Source organism: Diabrotica virgifera, chromosome 2, assembly GCF_917563875.1.
Source record: "Diabrotica virgifera virgifera chromosome 2, PGI_DIABVI_V3a".
NCBI lineage: Eukaryota > Metazoa > Arthropoda > Insecta > Coleoptera > Chrysomelidae > Diabrotica > Diabrotica virgifera.
Genome location: NC_065444.1, coordinates 64,698,867 through 64,722,774, shown reverse-complemented (window position 1 = coordinate 64,722,774; position 23,908 = coordinate 64,698,867). Strand labels below are relative to the sequence as shown.

General features: G+C 32.2%; 4 long non-coding RNA genes across 4 annotated transcripts; 3 read left to right on the top strand and 1 right to left on the bottom strand.

The window, feature by feature from the left end:
* Positions 1 to 8,294: 8,294 nt before the first annotated feature.
* On the top strand, positions 8,295 to 10,993 carry LOC126880681 (uncharacterized). The gene is made up of 3 exons (XR_007696673.1): positions 8,295 to 9,083; positions 9,714 to 9,871; positions 10,814 to 10,993. It is a non-coding gene; the product is annotated as an uncharacterized LOC126880681 (long non-coding RNA).
* Positions 10,994 to 12,118: 1,125 nt separating this feature from the next.
* Positions 12,119 to 14,971, top strand: LOC126879522 (uncharacterized). Its single transcript, XR_007696100.1, has 3 exons — positions 12,119 to 12,594; positions 12,651 to 12,893; positions 13,309 to 14,971. It is a non-coding gene; the product is annotated as an uncharacterized LOC126879522 (long non-coding RNA).
* A 1,976-nt stretch (positions 14,972 to 16,947) lies between these two features.
* Positions 16,948 to 18,879, bottom strand: LOC126879523 (uncharacterized). Its single transcript, XR_007696101.1, has 2 exons — positions 18,329 to 18,879; positions 16,948 to 18,140 (listed from the first exon to the last, which is right to left on the bottom strand). It is a non-coding gene; the product is annotated as an uncharacterized LOC126879523 (long non-coding RNA).
* A 239-nt stretch (positions 18,880 to 19,118) lies between these two features.
* On the top strand, positions 19,119 to 22,313 carry LOC126879524 (uncharacterized). The gene is made up of 3 exons (XR_007696102.1): positions 19,119 to 20,553; positions 20,649 to 20,895; positions 21,339 to 22,313. It is a non-coding gene; the product is annotated as an uncharacterized LOC126879524 (long non-coding RNA).
* The last annotated feature ends 1,595 nt before the right edge of the window (positions 22,314 to 23,908 follow it).

The following is a 23,908-nucleotide window of genomic DNA, read 5'->3' as shown; positions in this document are numbered from 1 at the left end:
TACTCACGTGAAGTTTACATGCTAACCACCAAGATATAATTTTACAAAAATATGAGGGTAAAAGCCCTATATACGTTGTCCTTTAAGGAAACATCGGTTAAAAATGCCAATTAAAACATGGATGTTAGAAATATTTTACCATTATGCCCTAGGTAACATCTGAACAGTAGTGTGACTTGATTACATGGTGGAAATCAGGTGGCAAGTGAAAGTGACAATGAGTTGGATGTAGACCTCCGAACGTTGACAGGACAGAAATGACAGTTCCACAGGAAGTTGAAAAATTAGCCTGTCATATTTAAAGACTATGGTGTACAGATTGTTAAAATTAGAAATGATGTAACAACACACTCCATTGTGAGAATTATCATTTAAAATTCGGTAAACTAGATTTTGTAGTTAAGAGATTATGTTTACGTATACTGTCAGTGGAGGGAAACCACATTACACAGATGTATTGACAGCTGTTAGAATTTGTATAAATTTAAAAAAGGAACTCACAATTGGGGTGACTGAGGTGTAGAAATGTCTTAAATAATCTAGGAGTATGTATCGTTAAGAAAGTACAAGCTCAAACTTAGGCGACCAATTCTTAAAGGCCATGCAGGCTGCCCGGATCTCTAAGGGTCCAAAAACCAGAACCATCGTAAGATGATGATAGTAGGGGCTGGGGGTATGGAGTCTCTGTGAGGGAATTAATGAGAGAAGATTTTAAATGATAATTCTCACAATGAAGTGTGTTGTTACATCATTTCTATTTTTAACAATCTGTACACCATAGTCTTTAAATATGACAGGCTAATTTTTCAACTTCCTGTGGAACTGTCATTTCTGTCCTGTCAACGTTCGGAGGTCTACATCCAGCTCATTGTCACTTTCACTTGCCACCTGATTACGACCATGTAATCAAGTCACACTACTGCTCAGATGTTACCTAGGGCATAATGGTAAAATATTTCTAACATCCATGTTTTAATTGGCATCTTTAACCGATGTTTCCTTAACGGACAACGTATATAGGGCTTTTACCCTCATATTTTTGTAAAATTATATCTTGGTGGTTAGCATGTAAACTTCACGTGAGTATAACCGACAGCTTTTTAACCCTAGTCAAAATTTCAATCTTTACATTATTTTATCAGGTTATATTCATTTTAGGTAAATACTGATGATGACTGGTAAACCAGTCGAAAACTAGTTCTGATTGTGATGTAGCCCTTTTTAGGGATTTTAAAAATACCTTTTATAAAGGATTTACTGTTTTCTGTATTACATGGTATACAGCCAACTACAGGAAAACTTTTTCCTTGTGGTGTTTTGTTGTTAATTTTGTTTGGTTTTGTTAATTTTAGTGCTTTTGATATTTTTAATTAAATAAACCTTCAAAGCAGTGTTTTTATTACAGCTCTTACAAAAAAGAGATATTTGGATAATTCAAAAAACAGAAACTTAGTAATACCTTCAGGATAATACAAAAGCAGTATGGAACAAAATCAGCCCTCCAATTTTTCCACAGAATTTTTTAAAATTAGGAGAAAAAACAACGCTTCCATTCACCCCCGGATAATGTCATGTAAGCAAAAAATGTTTGTAACCGGAATAATAACAAAAAACATCAATACATTTACCTACAAAATGATGCAAGAATCTTGAAAATTGGAGTACAAATAATAAAGTTATAGATTGTCAAACTTAATCAAAAATTTTGGGTGGCGGAATTTTGTGCCGGTGAGTGTAGAATAATTTATTATAATAATATCGGTAATAATGATTAAGGGACATAAACCTTTTATGTGTTATAATAAAAACTTAAGTTGTTGTAGTTGTTTTTTTTTTAGAGAGTAAGCCGACCGTCTTACCATCGCATCGTCCTTTACAGGGACGCACCTAGAATTTTCCTCTGGGTGGGGTTGGCTTAGGTACCGAAATTTTTTTGTATTGTTTGTGAAAGACATGTTACATTTTCCTATAGGCAATGAAATAAAGCATTGTGCCTCTAACTTTTTTAAAGTAAGACGGATCGTTATGAAACCTCTTGCATTCAATTTGGGAGAGCTTTAATAAAACTATTGAACACTTGATATGATGGACAAATGAAAAGTGCTTCTCAAAGTGTTCAAAAAATAAAAACTCACCACTAATAATCATCGAAATAAGTGCAATTTTCATACTCGGGTGTTTTGAGGTCACTGAACAAAAATATGGGGTCGGCGAAGCTGTAAGAGGTACCTGGTGCCCGGTATCCCGGTAGGCACGTCGTCTCCTGGAGTTTTATGGAAATTCATTATCAAAATCGTTGAAACTTGTTATTCCGAGGTTGTTGAGGTCGCTGAACACGAATATTGCTTCGGCTATGTTGTACGAGGCACCTGGTGCCCGGTATATACCTAGGTCATCTGGAGCTTCATGAAAATTCGTTATGAAAATAGTTGAAATTTATTATCTCGCGGATTTTGAGGTAGCTGAATACAAATATTGCATCGAAGATGCTGTACAGGGTACTGGTATCTACGTCATCTCATGGAGTTTTATAAAAATTCTTTATAAAAATAGTTGAAATTTATTACCTCGAGGTTTTCGAGTTCGCTGAACACGTATATTGCATGGAAGATGCTGTACCAGGTACCTGGTGCCCGGTATCTACGTCGTCTCTTGGAGTTTTATGGAAATTCGTTATAAAATTCAACAGTAACGATAACAGTAAGTTATGAATAAAATTATTTCCCACATAACAATTTCATGTTCTTAGTAGATTCATAGAACATACTTTTCAGAAAAAGTATGTACTGAGAATATGCGTAATAACCATTGCGAATGTGCAGAGCACATACTGAGTATATACTACATTACAGTACTTAAACGTTCTATGTAGGTATATACTTAGAATGTACTACCGCACTTCTTTTCAGTATACACTAAGAATATACTTTTTAGAACATTTCAAGGACGTGCTATAAACCTTCTATTTATATACTTAGAACGTACTACCGCACATATTTTTAGTTTATACTAAGAACGTACTTTTTAGAATATTCCAAGGAAGTGCTATAAACCTTCTATTTATATACTTAGAACGTACTACTGCACATCTTTGTATTAGAAGAATATATTTTAAGGATATTCTAAGAAAGTGATATCAAGTGCTATATTGCTCAGAAGTATTTTTTCAGCATCACCTAATCTCATCTTAAGTTTTACTGGTTCTACCAAATACCTATTATATTTACATATTTTAATGGCAAATGAGAATGAAGTTAGTACCTACATTCTGCAATATTACTTAAAAACCCAGCAAACAGACCGACGTGTTAATTATGTGAATTTTGGGTATATTTGTCAATAAAATACGTAAATTGCTTACGTGAATTTCACGTGAAAATTTCGTTGGAATGTCACATTGAAAATACGTCTTTAAATTACGCAGTGGCGGCTCGTCAGAGGAGGCAAGGGAGGCTCAGCCTCCCCATAAATTTTTTACACACTCTACACTGTTTTGTTTATCATGAATCGTGAAAACAATAAGCACTCTCACTATTATACAACGTGTAAATTCCATATTATCACTAATTATCCATACGTACGGAGCATTAGCATTAAAACGCATGATCGCGTCTCAGTTTTATTAAATATTATTGTAGGCAGGACCCTGGGTTATCCCGAGATGCATGGACGGAGTCGAGAAGCCCGGCAGTCTCCGTTGCTAATGCTCCGTGCAGCGCAGCAGGTGTTTAAGGAGACCCGGTCTCCTAACAGTGGCATCTACGGCGCCATCACACGCTGCCCGGAGATATACCAAGGGAGGCAGAGTATCTTCTCGGCTCCGTTGCGTGGTTGCGTGTGTCTCGGGACAACGAATTTTAGGGTCCTGACTAAAAATAATGAAAAATCTAAAAGTGCGAATTTTGTTATGAAATTTGGTATGTGGGGTTATAATAATATTTGGAACAACTTGCTCAAATAACTTTTTCCGATATCTCTAACTCAAAGCAAAATATCGGTAATTTATCATGTTTTTGAATTCGCAGTAGGCCGCGTTTAGAATTAAAAAAATTCAGTTGAGTATCTTAAAAAATTTGAAGCTTCATTATGTATGGACTGCAAAACTTCAAATCTGTATTTATTTTGATATGCGTAGGTATCTATTTACAAATAGATGGAATTGTTAACAAATAAACGACACAAACTTTGGTATTAAACTTTTACAATTAGACTAACTATTTTTAAAATGATATGATATCATGAAATTATGAATTAGGATGATATTATGAAATGTAAATAAAAAATGGTCAAAAAATGGAGCCTTAAATTACATTTTTTGGCGCATTTTTTTGCTAGTGCAAATTTGTCTAGATATTTTTCAGTTAGGTATATAGCCTCCCCTATTGTAAAAATCACGAGCCGCCACTGAAATTACGTGAATAATTCGTCTTCAATAGACATGTTATTTACCTTAAATAGCAATAAAATGTTTCGGGAAATTCACGTTGCAAATACGTGTTGATTAACGTATCTATTAAGGAATGTATATATTAGTATTCACGTGAAAGATACGTCCTCCGTTCACGTAAATAATTCGACCTTGATTAATTTATGAATCACGTAATTATTATCCTCATATGATATAAATAAAACAAGCATATAAAGTATTAACAATGTATTTATTTAGTAGAATTTAGAGACTTTAAAACATTTGTCTTGTATAATTATTATACAAGATAATGAACCAAAAATGGTACCGACCTAAAGACACATTAAAAAATTTGCCAACACAAAACACAACACAGCAGGTCACTTTTTATTTCGAGGAGGACACTTTCTTGTTTTTTCTAATTGCATTATCGGCAATTCAACCCTCGAGCAGTGAGGTAAACGTTAATACGAAAGACATTATTATAAATAAAACGAGGGAAATACAGTGGCGGCTTTTGAGGGTAGGCAGGATAGGCCGGGCCTACCGAATAATTTTAAGAGCTTTAAAATTGAAAAACATATATTCAAAAATTATGTTAATGCATGTAAATAACTTTTAAATGTACTAAATCACTCAATACATTAGCTTCCGTTAAAACAAATAGGGACATATTATCACAGAAAGCATTGAATCGTATCCAGGCATTTAAAATATCATTAATAGGCCCGTTCGGAGCCGGCCGACCCCGCTCACATAAGATCTACGTACAAAAAGCGTTTGAAGTTAAGCACAGCTAGCCGGACAACGATTTATATTGTCGTGTTATGCTTGCTGTTTAGGTTTAGGCACCACACGATCGGGCCTTCGCCGACCATCGTTGCCACTTGTAACGTAATTATCGAATTGTAATATAAATTTTCTTTTAAATTATGATAAAAAATATGTAACATAATCTATAATTGCAACATATTTTTAAATAAAACAACACAAGTGCACGGTTGCGCAAATGAATTTAAAAAAATTCGTAAAATTCGAAAAAAAAATCACATTTACATGACTTCTATATCGCCGGATTGTATGCAACTTATACAATGTGGAAGGCACTTATGGAATAAAATTATTTCTGTCCTTGTTTCAAAAAATTATAAAAAACGCTGAGACTCGTCGATTTTTAAATAAAAATGTGCACTTTTTAAACATAAATATAAATATACAGGGTGATCCTTGCAAGTCTAGCAGAGCCCATATGCTTTATTTTTAATGGAACACCCCATATATTCTTATATTTTTAAAAGCTGCTTAACAACCTGATTTTAGTGAACTATATCATGTAAGGTGTATTATGAACAATACAGGGTGAAATTTTGAAATTAACAAGTATGGAAACCACTTATGGAATAAAATTGTTTGAGCTTTTATTTTAAAAAATTTTAAAAATACTGGCATACGTCAACATTTAAATTCAAATAGGCGTTTTACAAACAAAAATTTAAATATACAGGGTGATTCACGCAAGTACAGTATCGTCCATGAGCTTTAGTTTTAATGAATCCCCCTGTATATTTTTATATTTTTAGAATCTGCTAAAGAACCTCATCTCAAAAAAGTATATTATTATTACATAATTTCAAAATTTTATGTAGGTATTTAATAGGTACCTTGACGAAAATTATACCTACATAATTTTAAAATTTCACCTTGTATTATTCATAATAGATCCTACATAATAGGTGCACACTTTTTTGATATGAGGTTGTTTAGCAGATTCTAACAATATAAAAATATATAGGGTGATCCATTAAAACTAAAGATCATTAACTATGCCGTACTTGCGTGAACCACCCTGTATATTTTACTTTATGTTTGTAAAACGCACATTTGAATTTAAAAGTTGACATGTAGAGAACAAGAATGAATAAAGGCCTTATTTTATTATTATTATTATTATTATTATGTCCCAGTATTTTTTATAATTTTTTAAAATAAGGACACAAATAATTTTATTCCATAAGTGGTTTCCATATTTTTTACTTTCAAAATTTCACTTTGTATTATTCATAATATATCCTGCATGATGTAGTTAGTTGAAATCAGGTTGCTAAGCAGCTTTTAAAAATATAAGAATATACAGGGTGTTCCATTAAAAATAAATCTTATGGACTCTGCTAGACTTGCAAGGATCACCCTGTACATTTAAATTTATGTTTAAAAAGTGCACATTTTTATTCAAAAATCGACGGGTCTCAGCATTTTTTATAATTTTTTGAAACAAGGACAGAAATAATTTTATTCCATAAGTGCCTTCCACTCTGTATATTGCAACACTATCGCCGAGCATTAGTTCAATTTTCACTGTTATCTCTGTTATCTGTTATTACTAGTTGCACTAGTAATAAAAAAAGTATGTATTACACACACTGGCGGCTATTTTTTTGGAAGGGTCATGGATCTTGAGGGTGATTACTTTTCTCTGATGCAAGGTCACTTTTAGTCTTACCACCAATAGGATAAGTGGGTTTTCAAATATTTTGGGGGGGAGGTCATGACCCCGTGACCCCTCCCTCTGGATCCGTCACTGATTACACATAGCTATATGTAATTTTCTGGCTTGGCCTACCCAAAATTTTACCCCACCAGCCGTCACTGGGGAAATAAAGCTCTTCACCTTTCACTTCACTTTTTGTTGTGAGCACAGTTGTGAGAAATGTGATAATGTGAATGTGAGGTGAGGTGAGATGAGAAGCTAAGCTGATATTAGAGCTAGAGGTTATGATCATCGATTATAAAAATCGATTATTTTTAAATTACAGTTAAACTATTCTACTTACTTTAAATTAGTATTACGCATTTACTTTTTGTTTTTAATTTTCTTCTACTATTAACTAATTGGTCTTACTAAAAATCTATTTCAATACCAGAATAATATAAAAAAAATAATCCTATCGAAACGTATCTATTATTCGATAAATCGATTAATTTAGTTTTCGAACCAACTATGTTAATCATACGTACCGTGGTCACGTGATAGTATTTAAAGGAGGAAAAAGCAGGAGAAAGGCTTGGTAGTACGTCATCACCGCGCGCGATTTGAAAATTAGACTCAACATCATTTTAGCTCCTTTGATATTTTTAAAGAAAAAAATAGCAAAAATAGCTTCAAATCAAGGTTGGATTGAAATAGTTATGCTAAATGATTTTAAAAGCGAAATCATAAACTTTTTGTTTAAATATTGGTATTATTTACATTACTTTTACGTGAAATACATCTAATTTTTCGACGTCCATAAAATACAGTGAGTCAGATTCAAGCGATACGTATTTAACAACCGTTGTAAAATTTTGTTTTCCAAAATATTTCTCAAAATTTAACCAAAGGAAGTTATTTCTGTTTCGTGATTATTACGTGAAATAAACGTACCTTTGCGATGTAACCGACATTCACACCTATTATAAAAAACATGTACTATATTCGTCATTATGATTTTATATGTCAAACATGTATAAAGGAAGCACTATAATATATAGGTGAATGATTTGGCACTGAAATACGTTTTTTTCCCGTCATAAATCACCGAGTTACGTATTCGTTGAAATTTGCCGTAAATTTAACGTAATCATCACGTAACTCGGCTCAAACCTGTTTGCTGGGAAGTAAGTACAAAATTTTAGTTATTTATATAAACTACTATATTATAATATTTAGCTAAACTAAACTATGTATGAGTAACGAAAATTTATATACTTATATGTACTTACTTATGTATTTATTAAATAATATTGAGTTACCAAAATAGATTATACCTATTTTGAAGCACCGCAAACAAAATAAAGAGATTATGCATGTTCTTTAGTCCTAGTACTTTATCATTCGTCTTCATCCTTAACACTATAACCCTAACAACACACAACATTCCAGGAATGTACTACCAAAGTTCTATCAATATTTGAATGTCCTGGACATTTAGGGAACATTCGGTGAACATCTGTTTAAATTATTCCTGGAATGTTACCATAAGACATTCTGTGAACATACTACCAATGTTCCTATATTTTAAGTTGCGAAATAATACATACGTGTAAGAGATACAACATTACTTATAACATACCAGACAAACTAAGTGACATTTTAGGCCTACAGTGCAATAATATGTCAAATTTAAAGAGTTTCCCAAGATTATAAACATACAAATGTAATAAAAATTATTGTTCGCGAATATTCAATTTGGAATGCGATTTTGTTAATAAAAAAAATACTTATAACTTATGCAAAACCCAAGAGAGGCATTTATATTTATTTCTTTTGCGTTCATTTTCAAATTCGCCGTGCATATATTTTTGTGCATGGCGCTTGAGAGGGCATCACGTGACTAAAAACGACCAACCAACGACCTCGCTTCGGCCATCTTGGCATCTTCATCTTGGCGACCTTGCCTTGCCGTGGATTGTTTTTAGTTGTTTGTATTATTTGTGCTTTTTAAGAATATTTTTTTAATTCGGATACTTTTATAATAGCTTTAATAGTATTATTAACATAGTGCATAAAATGGTGTCCTGTTTTTAACGCAGTTGGAGTAGCAGAAACAAATGTAGATAAAAAAATCTGCAGGAATAACGTTTCAATTATGACAGAAGCTCAAAACAAATGACTGTGAATGAAAAGCCCTATTAAAAGGTTAGTATGCAAATATGTAAAGGAAAGCATGCCCTGTATTTCAGAAAATAAATTAATACTATTAATACCCTAATAATACTATTCATAAAAAATCTTTTAAGTAACGTAGATATAACAAAGTGAATAAAAGGCATAAATCAGAAGAATTATTATTTTATTTTATAAGTTAATAATTGGTCATATCCATTTATTATTTTAATAATAATTGTGAATAAGCCACAAACTTCGCTTATTCCTAACTAAAATAGTAAATAGAGATAGGTAATAACAAAAGGATTTGTAAAACTAAAATAATTCTTTTTGCGTTTTTGCTAGTGTATGCGTTTATAAATAGGATGGTAGACCACACACTATAATATGCAGTACCAACTAATGAATACACAGAACATTATAGTCGATTTGCTAAACTCAGTCTCAGTACTAATTACTGTAATTTTGGCAAAATTGGCCAAAAACAAAAAAAAATACCTACTAAAATCACTAGCCAGTTGTGTCTGAGTTTGGGGAACCGACTATACTACAATTTCTAAACTGTTTTATAATAATTTTGTGAGTTCATTAATCATATTTTTTATTTAAAACTAAAATTTGTTAATAATGCTTAGTAATGCATATATTTTGTATTTTTAGCTTTCCAGAAGATCCTGCGAAGAAGACATGAAGTATAGATCAGATTTGTTAATAGAGGAGTATGTTCAAAACACTTTTTAGAAAAAGATATTGACAGAACTTCACTTTCATCTGTTCGTTTGAGAGACTGTGCTGTTCCAATAGCTTATGTCACACAGGTATATGCATAACCTAATTAATAATACAGTCCGTACAATATAGATACTGTTGTAATTCATTATCTACATCGGAGATCTAAGTTGACATTGTTGCCCAACTACAAAAAATTTTTGAATTCATTTTAAGTCAAATATATCACATAATTATTGCGAAGTAGATTATACAACAAAACAGATTAATATTCAATGTAAATAAATAAAAACATCAGAAATCGAAAACAAGAATTAAGGTATAATCTTATGTTACAGTTATTAAGGTACCAAGGGTATTATAGGGATATACGTTGACCGAAAGCGTTATTATTATAATACCTGTGGTGCCTTCAACGTTTAATGCCCGACTAAATTATTCTTTATATGCGAAAAATTTGAATGAATTTTGAATTGATTAGTTTTTAAATAAGTACATTTACCAGTAACAGTAGTAACGTAATTGTGGTAACCATAGTTTTACTTAGGTTGATATTTGTCAACTTGACAGTATCTAAGTCGTTATTTAAATTTAATGCCCAAGGGCGTTATATCGTACTTAACAGACTTCGAAATGTCATTATTTGTCAAATAATGTACCAGTAGGACATTAAAGTAAATAATAAAAACAATAAATATAATGAATACTAAATACTTATTTGTTTGTGAAAAATCTATTTCTTTGTGGCTTTTTTGTAATTAATTATTCTAATGGGGAAATAAGCCACAATTTACTTGAAAAAATAATTTTATTAAGGTTTCTACTTCCACATCGGATGTCGTTGTCAAAATACAAAATGTTCATTATTATTATTTTATTTATTAAATATTATTTATTATTTATTTAAATATTATTTAATATTTATTTTTTTATTATTATTATTTATGCATATTATTACCTGTAAATAATATTTCTTCTGATTGTTAATTGTAAAGGATAGAAAAATTACCTTTTATTTTATTTTCTTTTAGAATCAGCTGAGAGAAGTGGTCTACAAAAAACCAGAAAGGAAACGGAATATGTGGCTACGAAAAGCAAAAGAAAGGTTTACAAAGCAAATGTGACACATTTTTTTATAATATTTAGGAATGTCAGCAAATTACATTAAAAAATGTATGTAAAGATTTTTTGCAATAAAAATGTTTATATTTATCAAGGATGTATTATTTGGTATGGCCATATATCGTCAGTGATGTGACAGTACCTCCTATCTGTTTTTTTCAAGAGATTTGTAAGATAGACTAAAAACTTGTTTCGGCCACCTCCTGTTTTCATATATTTTTTGACTTGTTTTGCAGTAAATTCAACTATCTATTTACTACAAAAAAAGTCAGAATACATACGAAACCAGAAAGTGACCTTAAAAAATGTTTTTCGTCTCCTGCAAACCTCATGAAAAAACATATAGGAGGTATTGTCACATTACTGACGATATATTTCAGTGAATGTCTAAAAAATATACTGTGAATGTTCAAAGAACGTTTGTAGACATTCATGGAATGTTCTAACAAGACATTCAGTCTAAAAATATACTGTGAATGTCCAAAGAACATTCATGGAATGTTCCAACAAGACATTCAGTCTAAAAAATAGACTGTGAATGTCCAAAGAACATTCGTAGACATTCATGGAATGTTCCAACAGAACATTCTAAGAATATTTAAAATGCTGACACAGCACTTTCCTGGTACTTTCCAGGGACATTCGTGTGCATTTGGGGACATTCCAGGAATGTTTTCAATGTCCTGTGTGTACATTCTAGGAACATTCATGGAATGTTTTGTGTTATTAGGGAACACTGCGTAGATACAAATAATGCCTATTTTCGATTTCGTATTTTACCGTTGTAATCCCTACTCCGTTCAGGTACCCATATAGCACACAACGTCCGATGTACGTCCATATAACGTACATTTAAAGTCTAAACGTCCATGGACCAAAACTGGACGTACTATGTACGTACATTACGGGACGTCCATTGGACGTTTGATTTCAACGTACATTGGACATCCATTTGTGGTTCATGGATATTTTACACAAAACGCGACTATTATATTAAGTCCCAATACAAACTAAATGAGAGTCTTCTTGACAACGTTGTCGCTCTTCGCGCTATCGGTCGTGAAAGGTGTAGTATTAGGCAGGTACTTTTAGGGGATTATCGCTGTTAATTGTTGTGGAATACTGAAGGATGGTTTATTTATGATAATTCACAGAATGGCAAACGCGCTTGTAATATACAACAACGGTACTGACTCTAAAAATAGTTTGGAACAGAAACAGAACAGAGCAGCGGGACTCCGTGCACTTTCGTTTCAAGCGATGCGATCGCATTTATGCAAATTAGCAGAGTATAGACGTAGTAGAAGAGGTGTTCCCAAATTCCCAACAGACTACTAAATTCCACACGGACGTAAGCAGTGATTGGTCGTTATCATCTGATTTTGACATAGATAGACATATGGATTTGGATGAATTTTTGTGGTTATGTAAGTATATTTTTTGTCTGTCTGATTGACACTTTCTTGTTTTTGAAAAATTTGTTCAAGAATGGAAATATGAAGACGTGGAAAGATATGCAGAAAGTTGAGACAAGTTATGTAAGGTCTAGAACAGTTCACACAAAGAAACAAGATGATTTATACTATGAATATAGTTTTTAATCAATTTCATGCTATGAGTGTAACAGAAATAACATAATAATATGCAAGGAGTATAGATGCTAGGAGAGTATATTATATTCATTGATGTGGTAAGTCCTTTATTAGTTGCAATAATTAAAACTTATAGGTACTTGTCTATCTTTAGGATATAAGCCCAACTATAAAATAATTAGGACAGAGAAACCTGTTCCATTCATTGTCCCTCCAGACTGATTTGCAAACTGTGAGATCAAGGACAGCTTTCTATCAGTTATGTATTGGAAAACACATGCTGAACCATGCATCTGTAAAAACTACAAGAAAAAAATGGTTGTAGAGAAATTAATGAGGTGCCACCCAATAAAATTTCATGAGATTCAAGAATGTGAAGATACATGAGCAATTTCAGGTAGGGATCCTATTAAATTACATAATGTAACTTTAACACAGGTATATGAAAGTGAGTGTAAGGCAGTGGTCTCCAATAAACACTGTACACGGCCTAAGGCATCTATTGGATACCACCAGTTAAGTCGGTGGCTACTACAAATTACTCTGTAATTTGAATTTGTTTTAGAATTACTCTTTTCTGTAACTCTTTTCGGTTGTAAGATAGTTTTCTGTCCTTCAAAGTTTATTAAAAGAACGAAAATGAACAATTTTCCTACAGCGTGACATACGCAGCCTACAACATCTATTGGAGACAACAGCCTTACACATTGTTTTGTAGAGTTTGTAACATTTTTTGTATTCCCTGTTACCAGTGCAACTGTAAAGTATATGAGCTGAAAAATACCTTATGAATAATACTAACTCTGTTTTAGATGATGCTGCAAGGTGTTTGGGAGAAAATAAAAAGAGAAACTGAGTAAACATTGAATTTGATATTAAGATAGTTTTTTAGCTCACAAATGTTTTTTGTTTTGTATCTGTATTAAATTTTTATTATACAGTAGGTACTTAGCACCCCAATTATCCGTGCTCCTCGTGACCGGAAGTGGCACGGATAATTGAAAAGCACAGATGATCCAATCATTAATTTCTTATACAGTGAGCACGTAAAGGTTGGAATAAATTCATTTTCTCGAGAATGGATGACTTTTGAAAAAAATCCCAAAACAGGTCAATTTTTAATTTTAAATTACGACTTTTTGGCATATATATATAATACTAGTGACGTCACCCATCTGGGCGTGATGACGTCATCGATGATTTTTTTAAATGAGACTAGTAGTCGTGTGATAGCTCATTTGAAAGGTAATTCAATTCTCTATTCAGTAATATAAACATTAACATAATTATTTATACAGGGTGTCCAAAAAATTTTTTTTTGTATTAAATTTATTGACATAAAAAGAAGAATGTATGTAATTTATTTATTTCAAAATACATTTTACTGCTCGCAGAAAACAGGAAAAAATGTATATTTGAAAAATAATCATTGCTTTTTGCTTAAATTAAATGTTCAAATTGTCACGAGGCTGGTGGGTACCTGCTTTAATATTGAATTTAAGCCAAAAACAATATTTATTTGCCAAAAACACATTTTTTCCTGTTTTATGATAGCAGTAAAATGTATTTTGAATTAAATAAATTACACTCATTCTTCTTTTTATGTCAATAAATTTAATTCAAAAAAATTTTTTTTGGGCACCCTGTATAAATAATTATGTTAATGTTTATATTACTGAATAAAGAATTGAATTACCTTTCAAATGAGCTATCACACGACCCCTATTCTCATTTAAAAAAAACATCGATGACGTCATCACGCCCAGATGGGTGACGTAACTAGTATGACATATATGCCAAAAAGTCTTAATTTAAAAATAAAAATTGACCTGTTTCGGGATTTTTTTCCCAAAATCGTCCGTTCTTGAGAAAATGAATTTATTCCAACCTTTACGTGCTCACTGTATATGATTCATATAAGAATATTTCATAAGAATTTCTTATGCATGATATGTACTTACCTATCATAAAAAAATAACAGAAAAAATAAATCTTTCATTATGAGTCTCCTTTTCTGCATATAGAGTTTCTGTCGAGTGATTAAAGTGATGCTATTTTGATAAAACCTTAAAAATTCAATTTGAGTAATAGAAAATCATAGCACGGATAATCCGCAGCCCGGATAATCTGCACACGGATCGGGGTTCTACTGTAGTTGTATAGGCTAATTTACAAGAATGTTAGTTTGTTTTTATAGATTTTACTTGATTCATAAATATTGTGAAATTTCTTATAAGATTATATTTACATATATACGCATACTTAATTTAGGTCTGAATTTTAAAGAATTGTTAAGTAATGATGTTATTTTATAGACAACATTATAATATACTAGAGTTGTACTTTAAAAATCAAAATATTACTGGGTCCCAGGCGGGGTTTAGAGGGGTTTTACCTTCGCCATTGCACCAATAAGAGCCTCCCCTCCTTTGATTTCCGAGATTTTTAATAAAGAATAAAAAATTTTAAACATTAGGTATTTAGTGTTTTATTTAGTTTGCAATAGTTATTTTCAGTAAACATTTTTTATTATCGTATATTTATGGTGAAAACAATATTTAGTGTAAGGTTCTAGAAATTAAAGTCATTTTGAATTTATGCAAGGCAGGTCCACAACAGCAATTTTTATTTTAAGACAGCTAATGGAAAAACTTGAGAAAGAGAAAAAGAAAGACTCGCACATAGTATTTATTAATCGTGAGAAACATATGACAAAGTTACTGGAAACCTACTGGTACTAAGTAGGAAAGGAATACCGGCTGAATATGTGAGTGCTGCTAGACATGTATGAGATGGTAACGATCAGAGTTCAAGCAACGAAAACAGAATATTCTTTTAAATATGGTATTACAAATCCACATAGAGTAGTTAGCTGGGATAAACAAGAGCTCCACAAGATGATAGTTTTATGTATGTAGGATCGATATTACTGAGCAATGAGAAAGTACATGGAGATACTAGATACGAGTAATAGACCTGGATCCCGCGTATGAAAAAAAAGTTGATTATTAGCAAGCTGACAATTTGTTAATGGCTTAACGGTGTCGAGTCGGACAGCATGATTTGAGTTTCCACTAGACTTGTGTTATGGACGGATTTTACGGGCTGTGATTGGTCGTATTCAAATCAAGGACATTTAGGATTAGGAATCTCTCTCACTCGTTTGTTGCAGTTTTAGTTTTAAGGTTATAATACTTATACATATTTACATTTTAAATTTGTAAAGTTATAGTTCTTCTACAATAAATATTATAATACAAATGAATATCTTAATTTATAAATGTAAAGTTAATATTTTTCAGAGTATTTACGTACTTTGTATGCTGTTTTTTATTAAGTACTTATAGTTTTCTCGGATCTACATTCAGCAAAAATTATATAACTAGGGGGTAGTAATGTTATAAGAAAATTAAATAGTATAATTTATACTTATAAAAGAGATAATATTATATTTATTTGTGTCTTAAAAATGTATGATTAACTTTCAGACTTATTTGATCTGATGTACTAAATTGGCTCAGAGACTAACAAAGTATTAACATATAGTTAATAGAACTTAGTTTAAGGGTTGTAAGAACTTCAGAAGGAAATTTTAATACGAGAGTGGCCATTCCCCTGCCTAAACTGCAATACATATTTAATTTAATTAAATGAATTGCCATAAAATAGTCATACTAACTTTATGATGGAATTAATGGTAGGTATAGAGAAAAAAACAAATAGAACGTTTTTTAAATTGTTTATTAGTGAGCTGTTCTTTAGATCATACATAAGGTCGATCATAGACTATGCCACCATCTTATATGCATCTGCTAGCACCAATTTATTAAAGAAAATAAATGTAACGATCAATTGCTGAATTCAATTGATTGTTTGTCTAGGTGCCATGAGATCCACTCCTGTTGAAGCGTTATTTGGAGAAGCCATTGAATTACCACCACAGTTTAGAAGAACCTATCTGAGTGACAAATTCTTAATAAAAATTCTTCTTTCTCGAAACTCCTTATGCCCCTCAGGGGTGTCAGATCTTTTCATCCTCTATCCATCTCTTCCATTTCTTGCGGTCCTTTGCTAACTCTTTCATTTGTGTATGTGTTTTTCCTGCCCAATTTCTATAATCTGATCGATCCACCTTTTTCTTGTCCTCCATTTCCTTCTTTTACCATACCTTTTTGATTCCATCACCTGCTTTGGTAGTCTTCCCTGGTTCATTCGGTTAATGTGTCCATACCAATTTAATTTCTTTTTTGGATCTTCGTTATTATCGATTGCTATTTAGCCTTTGTCTAATATCCTCATTTCTTATTCTGTCCAATTTTGTTTTTCCTGCTATTTTTCTCAACTGCTTCATCTCCGCTGCGCTTATTGTACTGTCTATTTTTGCATTGTTTACCCATGTTTCACTTGCATAATTTTAAAGTTGATACATATATTGCATTGTATACCTTTAGTTTTATTTCTTCCTTTCCAAATATTGTTTTATTTAGTGCATAGTAGATCTTATTTGCTTTTTTCGCCCTGTATGAGATTTCTTTGTCTACCTTTCCATCCTCTGATATTATTACTCCCAGGTATTCAAACGTCGAGATTGTTTCCATTATTTCATTTTTGCGACTAAATAACGTTTGGTTTATTTCTTCCCTTTTCTTTTGGGTTACTATCATGGTCTTCGTTTTCTTTACATTTACCTCCATTTTCAAATTTTCTATTTCTTCCACCCATATATTCATTAATTTTTGCATTTTTTCTTTATCTGATATTATTTCTAGGTCATCTGCATATAGTAATCCTTCCATTTTCACTGGTACTAAATTCCTATACCCTATTGTTGACTGTTTGCCTTGACCTTCTTATAGCACTCTTCATTACTCGATCCATTACTAATATGAATGAAACTGTCCCCTTGTTTTATTCCTCTTAGATTTATTATTGGCAATCAGTTTCCGTTTATTTGTACTTTAGCCAGTACATTTCTATATACTTTTATATGTACTTTTTGCCAGGCTTATTATCTTTTGTGGGCTTTCCAGGTCTTCCATTACTGACCATATTATTTCTCTATTTATACAATCAAAAGCAGCTTTAATATCTATAATCGTAATATATAAGTGTTCTCTTTACAACACAAAAATTCCTACCCAACAATAGATATTAACTGCTCAAATCAACTTGATCTTTCACTAAAAAAAAATAATTGTTGGAAATAATGGGAGTGTATACTAAACTCATAAAATTTTGTGGAATTTATTTCTATAAAATATTTTTATTTTGTACAATAAATACTTTTATCATCTGTTATCAATACATTATAAAGGTTTAAATAAATAATTATTGATTGGTGTATGGTGTATGTTATGTTATTTATGCCTGTTTACTGTTAATAATAATATTGGCTATGAGTAGTTATGTTTGGTTGTGTAGTCTTTTCCAGTTACATCTAGCAACCTAACTTCTCAAAAAAAATTACCAACGTCACTAGACAGTAGTTGTGTCTCAGATTAGCAAATAGACTTTACCTTTTCATACTTGATGGTTTCACTGTAATTATTAAGAATGCCTGACAGTTAACATGTTTAGATGACGGATTTTTTGTCTTTGATGAAGGCAAATTAGCCTGAGTATTGCGATGGCATCGATAGTCTTTCTGTAATAAAAAAATCTATTTAATATCTTACAATATATGAATATATGTTTTGAACTTTAAATCAAAATGAACACAAAATTTGTTGCTTAGCAAAATACTTAAAAATTCTCTCCAATGTTAATTATTCATCCCTACAAAATATAAAACCCATAAAGTTAGAAAGTGAATATATTAACATCAATATTTACCTTGAAAACAAGCTTCATAGAATCATTTGGATAAGTTCTTAGAACTCTAAAATTTACTTTATTAATATTTTCATATTCTTTTTGACAATTTTGAGCATCTTCTTGTGTTGTTATATTAGCTCAAATCACTGCATTAAATGCGCCATCCTTTCCATTTATTTCGGAAAAATGAACCACCTTATACTCAAATGAGTCTGGGAGGAAGCTTTAAAAATTTACAAAATATAGGAAGCAAGCAGAAAGTAATTTGTTTTTTTTTTATAAATATTACTATGTATCTGTAAACGTTCCATAACTTTTGCTGGAAATAATATGGCTGTTTAAAAATGAATACAATAAACAAGTATAAACGTATAAAATAGTCTCAAAATCCAAGATTAATAACTAAAATATCAATATTTTTCTTTTGTATAACATAAACACACTGCATAAACAAAAACAAACGAGAAAACAGGATTACGTATTTCTTTTAAATGTCATCAAATGTCATTGATTTGAATACGACCAATCACAGCCCGTAAAATCCGTCCATAACACAAGTCTAGTGGAAACTCAAATCATGCAATCCGATGACGATGACTGCCAATCACAGCAAACGTCCATAGAGGTAAATTGACATATAGAGAGAGTGTCATTCAAAGCGAAGTGACGACGCCATCTTTTTTCTTTGGATTAGTGCTGTTTCACTCTTACGCATATTAAGCTACGACAGTTGTCCTCCTCTTCCGTGCCTATATTCACACCTTAATGTCATCTTAGTTTCTCGGTACAATGTGCTAGAAAGAGATAGCGCAAACCAGTCGAAGAGATAATGGACTTCCTAAGTCTTGACGTCACAAAATTGGGAGGAGCTTATATTTGGCTCCAAACAATTTTGTTTGTAATGTTAAACACTCATAAGGAATTTTTAATTTATTGTTTACGTAGTTTGTGTGACAAAATAAGACTTTTCATTTAGGTATTTAGTTAAAGAAACGTGCCAATTAAGAGATTTTTATTCGTTTTGGCTCAGGTGAGTTAATTTAATGCAATGATTAGAACGTAAACAGTGTTGAGGTTATGTTTATTTTCAATCACTAAGGAATAAAAACCACCTGAGCAAAAACGAATAAAAATCTCTTAATTAATACGTTTCTTTAACAAAATACGTAAATGAAGTCTTATTTTGCCACACAAAGCACATAAATGAAAAATGTCTTATGACCATTTAACCTTACAATCAAAATTGTTTGGAGCCAATATAAGCTCCTCCCAATTTTGTGACATTTGTGACGTCAGACTTAGGCTGTCCATTGTCGTCAGGACGCGCGGAGTGAAGGCTCACTCTATGTTAATATATACCTATGCAAACGTCCGTGTTGAGTTTAGTCACGTTTAGTGTGGTCTCTTCTAGAACCGTCTATATTCCTTAGAATACGATCGACTCAGGCGTTCGACTCAGGCGATAATGCACGTAGTCCCAATGCAGAGATTAAACCTCTTTTAATGTGCATGCTTCCTAGGGCGTCATTATCTGAATCTCGTCTTGATGAAGATACATCCGGTGATATATTTGTGTTTTCTGTTTATCGTGCAAGTGCAGTCGTGCATTAATGAAGTTCCTAGTTCCTATAATAAAGTATATATTATAATGAAGTTATAGTAAAGAGAAATAAAAAAAGTCTTTTGTGTAATATTTTTAAGTATCTATAAGTTTAGTATTGTAAGGAACTATTTCTATAAAAGCTTTTTGCTATGTATTCACAAAATTATGGATACTGGATTGCTTTCTGAAAAGTGCCCTACAAATGTCCATAAGACGTACATTGAATGTACATAACCCAGGCAACCAAGAGACGTCAATAACGTCGAGGAAACGTCAGTTTTTGGTTGAATATACACACGTGGTTGAACATTACGTCATACCGACGTCTTTTGTAGGTGATTTTAAATACGTAAAATTAATGACGTTAAAATACGTTTAAAAGACGTTTTCATTTCAGACAGCCGAAGTCTGACGGCTGACGTCACGAAATTGGGAGAAGCTTAAAAGTTACAAAACAAAGGTTATAGGTTATGTTTGTATCGTCGTTTCATATTTTGGATTCATTTGGATTTGGTTGGCTGTTTTTTTGTGAATTTTTTAAAAGTTTTGTTTGTAATTTGTGAATTTTATAAATTTACCACAATGCAAAGTGATTATTTAAGGAAATTATTATTGGAAACTCCAAATGTTGGAGGAAAAGGTAGGCGAAACAATTTTTATTTACTGTTCATTTTCCCTGATATTTATCAATAATGATGAATTTTGCAAGCAATAACATTTCTTTTATTGTTTTAGGTATTCATTGAAGCTGAAAATAATTGGTTTTTTAGATCCATGTACAATTCAGTCATCAGAATTGGATTTTACAGTAAAGTGCACATTCCACCAAATACTATTATAATGCTATTATAGATACATATTTATACATATCTGGTAGAGTCTCACAGTTACTAATTTAAGCAGCAGATGAAAGCATACAAAAGCCTTTAGGCACATAAAATCCTTCACAACTGGATTTGTTTTGAAAGTTATTGTTGGAAAGGTATGCCTTTATTTTATTTATTCACCATTAAGAAATATATGGATAACAGTATTAAGGTCTTTTGGATAAATTGGTTTTAAATATTAGATTTATTTACGTTTATATATCTGTATGAAACCAGACATATTGTCATTTTAGCATCCTATCTTTTAAAATTGGAGATACGTAGTATTCACATTAGTCATATTTAGAGAAATAGTTTTTTGTGTCTCCTGTAAAATTTGGATAAATGAAGTTATGCAGTTTACAGATTAGGTCGACGACATATAATTGCTATGATAGAAAAGAGAATAATAAACAGTCATGATTGTTTGTTCTAAAATTATATTATATGAATGTCTGATTTTAAAATATTCTCAATCATTGTAAAGAATGCAAATACTCTAATAAAAATAAATTTTTGTAGTTGAAGCATTCCCACAAAGATAAAATATTTTTTTTAGGTGAAGCATTCCCAAAAAGCTAATGCGAAACCACTAGGTGCTTGGGCGATAGCCAGTTCCAGTGGCATAGCAAATGCACATTGTATGTATCTGGCTGGTAATAGTGAAGTTTGCAGCAATCTTATTTGCAGCTGAGTATGCCCACAGCAAGACAGAAGAAAAAGAACCCAATGCATGTACAGATGTTACAGCTATGTACATTCTCTGATGAAAAATTAATGAGTTTTGAAACTGTTGTCAGAGTGCTTGTTGCGCTCTCTAAACGAACTGAAATATAAGACGGCTTTGGCTTCATGTTGCAGCGATATGAAAATGGTTATTCATTTTTAATTATAATGCACTTCTTAATCATGAGTATTTATGTATTAGTCTTTTAAGTGTGTATTATCAGATATCACGTGTAAATTCTTTTTATCATTTTAATTTCGTCATGACAGTCCCTTATTCAAAAAATATATTTTTCAGGTGTCTGTAGATCTTTTTGTATGCAAAAATGTGTAATAATTATTTGAAATCAATTTGAGGATTATAAGAGTATGGAAATATATATGAGAATACAGACTATTATAGTTTTGTCCTATTTTTTATCATTAAATCCTCTTCCTTAAAATTTATAAATATAAAGCAGATAGTTTTAATTGAAATTCAATATATTGGGTCTTATTTATATGTATTCATTTCTGACTAAAGGTACAATTCCGACAACGACTGCAGACGGCAACTGCAAACATCAGTTGCAGTTGTCAGTGTTACGGACGTAACTACTTTGCACTATTTATCTGTATGAGACTGATTCCGACATCTGACTGCAACTGCTGTCCGGCAGAACGTCAGTTGCTAATAATTATGCAAATTAATAGTACAAAATAATGACCGTCTGATATGGTGACAACTGTAACTGCCGTCTGCAGTCGTTGTCGGAATTGTACCTTTAAATGTGTGGTATAATTATAATAATTATATATATTATATAACTTCAATAGCTTAAACTTAAGTTTGTTATTAAATTGTGACTTAAATGTTTAATTTGTTAATAAATGATTTATTAGTTTATATCTTGTTTCAGTTTTGACACAGTAAATATAATATAAAAATTGAAAATTCTATGTATTGTAGCGGTTATTTACTGTAATTACTTCTAATTACAATAAAACTAGCGGTTCGTAATTTATATACGACTTTATTTTTTATTTATACAAGTTTACTTTACAAACTTTAGCTTAAGACTAACTCTATTTACAAATATGTCCTATTTATATATGCGATACAGATATTCCAGAAATATCTATATATCTCCAGCTATGTCCATGTGACTCGACCGCTTGGACGTCATCGGCGCTGCATCGGCGTATCTCGAAACATCGATAGTGTTCTGTCTGTGCGGAGACGGGAGCTGGTATACGAGGGTAGGTCAATAATTATTTTGTTACACTGCTCCCCTCTTAAGATCTGAGCGTCCCGATCAGCAACCCTAGATGGCCCAGGATGGCGGAATCTACAGGATTCTCCAGCTCTGCATACACCCCTAGAAAAGAAGTAACAGTCTACTGTCTTTGAAGGGTATGACATCTTCGGGTTCATGCAACACACAGTAATCCGTACGCCAGTTTCTCTGAAGATCACTTCCAGCATGCTTCTCACAATCTTCCAATCCAGATTTTCTACTGCATGGCCAATTTTTGGTAAAGCCAAATCTTTGATGTCATAATTACAGACCATTTTCTTCAAATTAGTTAGAGCACGCCATATGTTCTCGTAGCTTGGCGTGTCCGTATAAGACTTCCTGGTCACTATATACAGCAAAGATCGAGGACCATCTTCCAATCGCAATACTCTTCCAATTTTAGGTTGTTGATTCCTTAACTCGTCCAGGCGGCCGAACTTTCTATTGAATACGGACGAGATTCCTTTAGTCATCTCGAGGTCTTGTGCAACACAGTGGGCTAGAGAGACGTTTTCTGGAACACCAAACAGATCTTGCTGAACTTCTGTGGTCACGCCGAATCTAGCACTCTTTCTTTCTGCGTAATTTGACATAAATTCCTTAAAACTTGGCTGTGGTGCATCTTTCATCTCCTGTTGGAGGACTCGGGCTTCCTCTGTTTCATTTGAGCCAGCATATGGTGCAAGACGATTTATGTGAATAACTTTTGGTTTACCGTTTGGTAACTTCTTAATTCTGTATATTACGTCATTTATTTTCTTCTTAACTTCATACGGACCTTCCCATTGTCTTTGCAGTTTAGGACACAGGCCTCGACGACGTTGTGGATTATAAAGCCAGACAAGATCACCTACTTCGAAGCTTTCATTCTTGCAGCGAGAATCATATTGATCTTTCATTCTGTCACTGGCTATCTGGATGTGTTGTCGGGCAAGTTCATGAATGTTGTTCATTCGTAACTTCAGGCGGTCTACGTATTCTTCGCCTGCAACATATTCCTCGGAAGGTCTGCAGCCAAACTCTAGGTCGCAGGGCAAACGAACTTCACGACCCAACATCAGGCAGGTTGGTGTTTGACCTGTAGTTTCATTCACGGCCGAGCGGTAGGCCATCAGGAATAAATGAA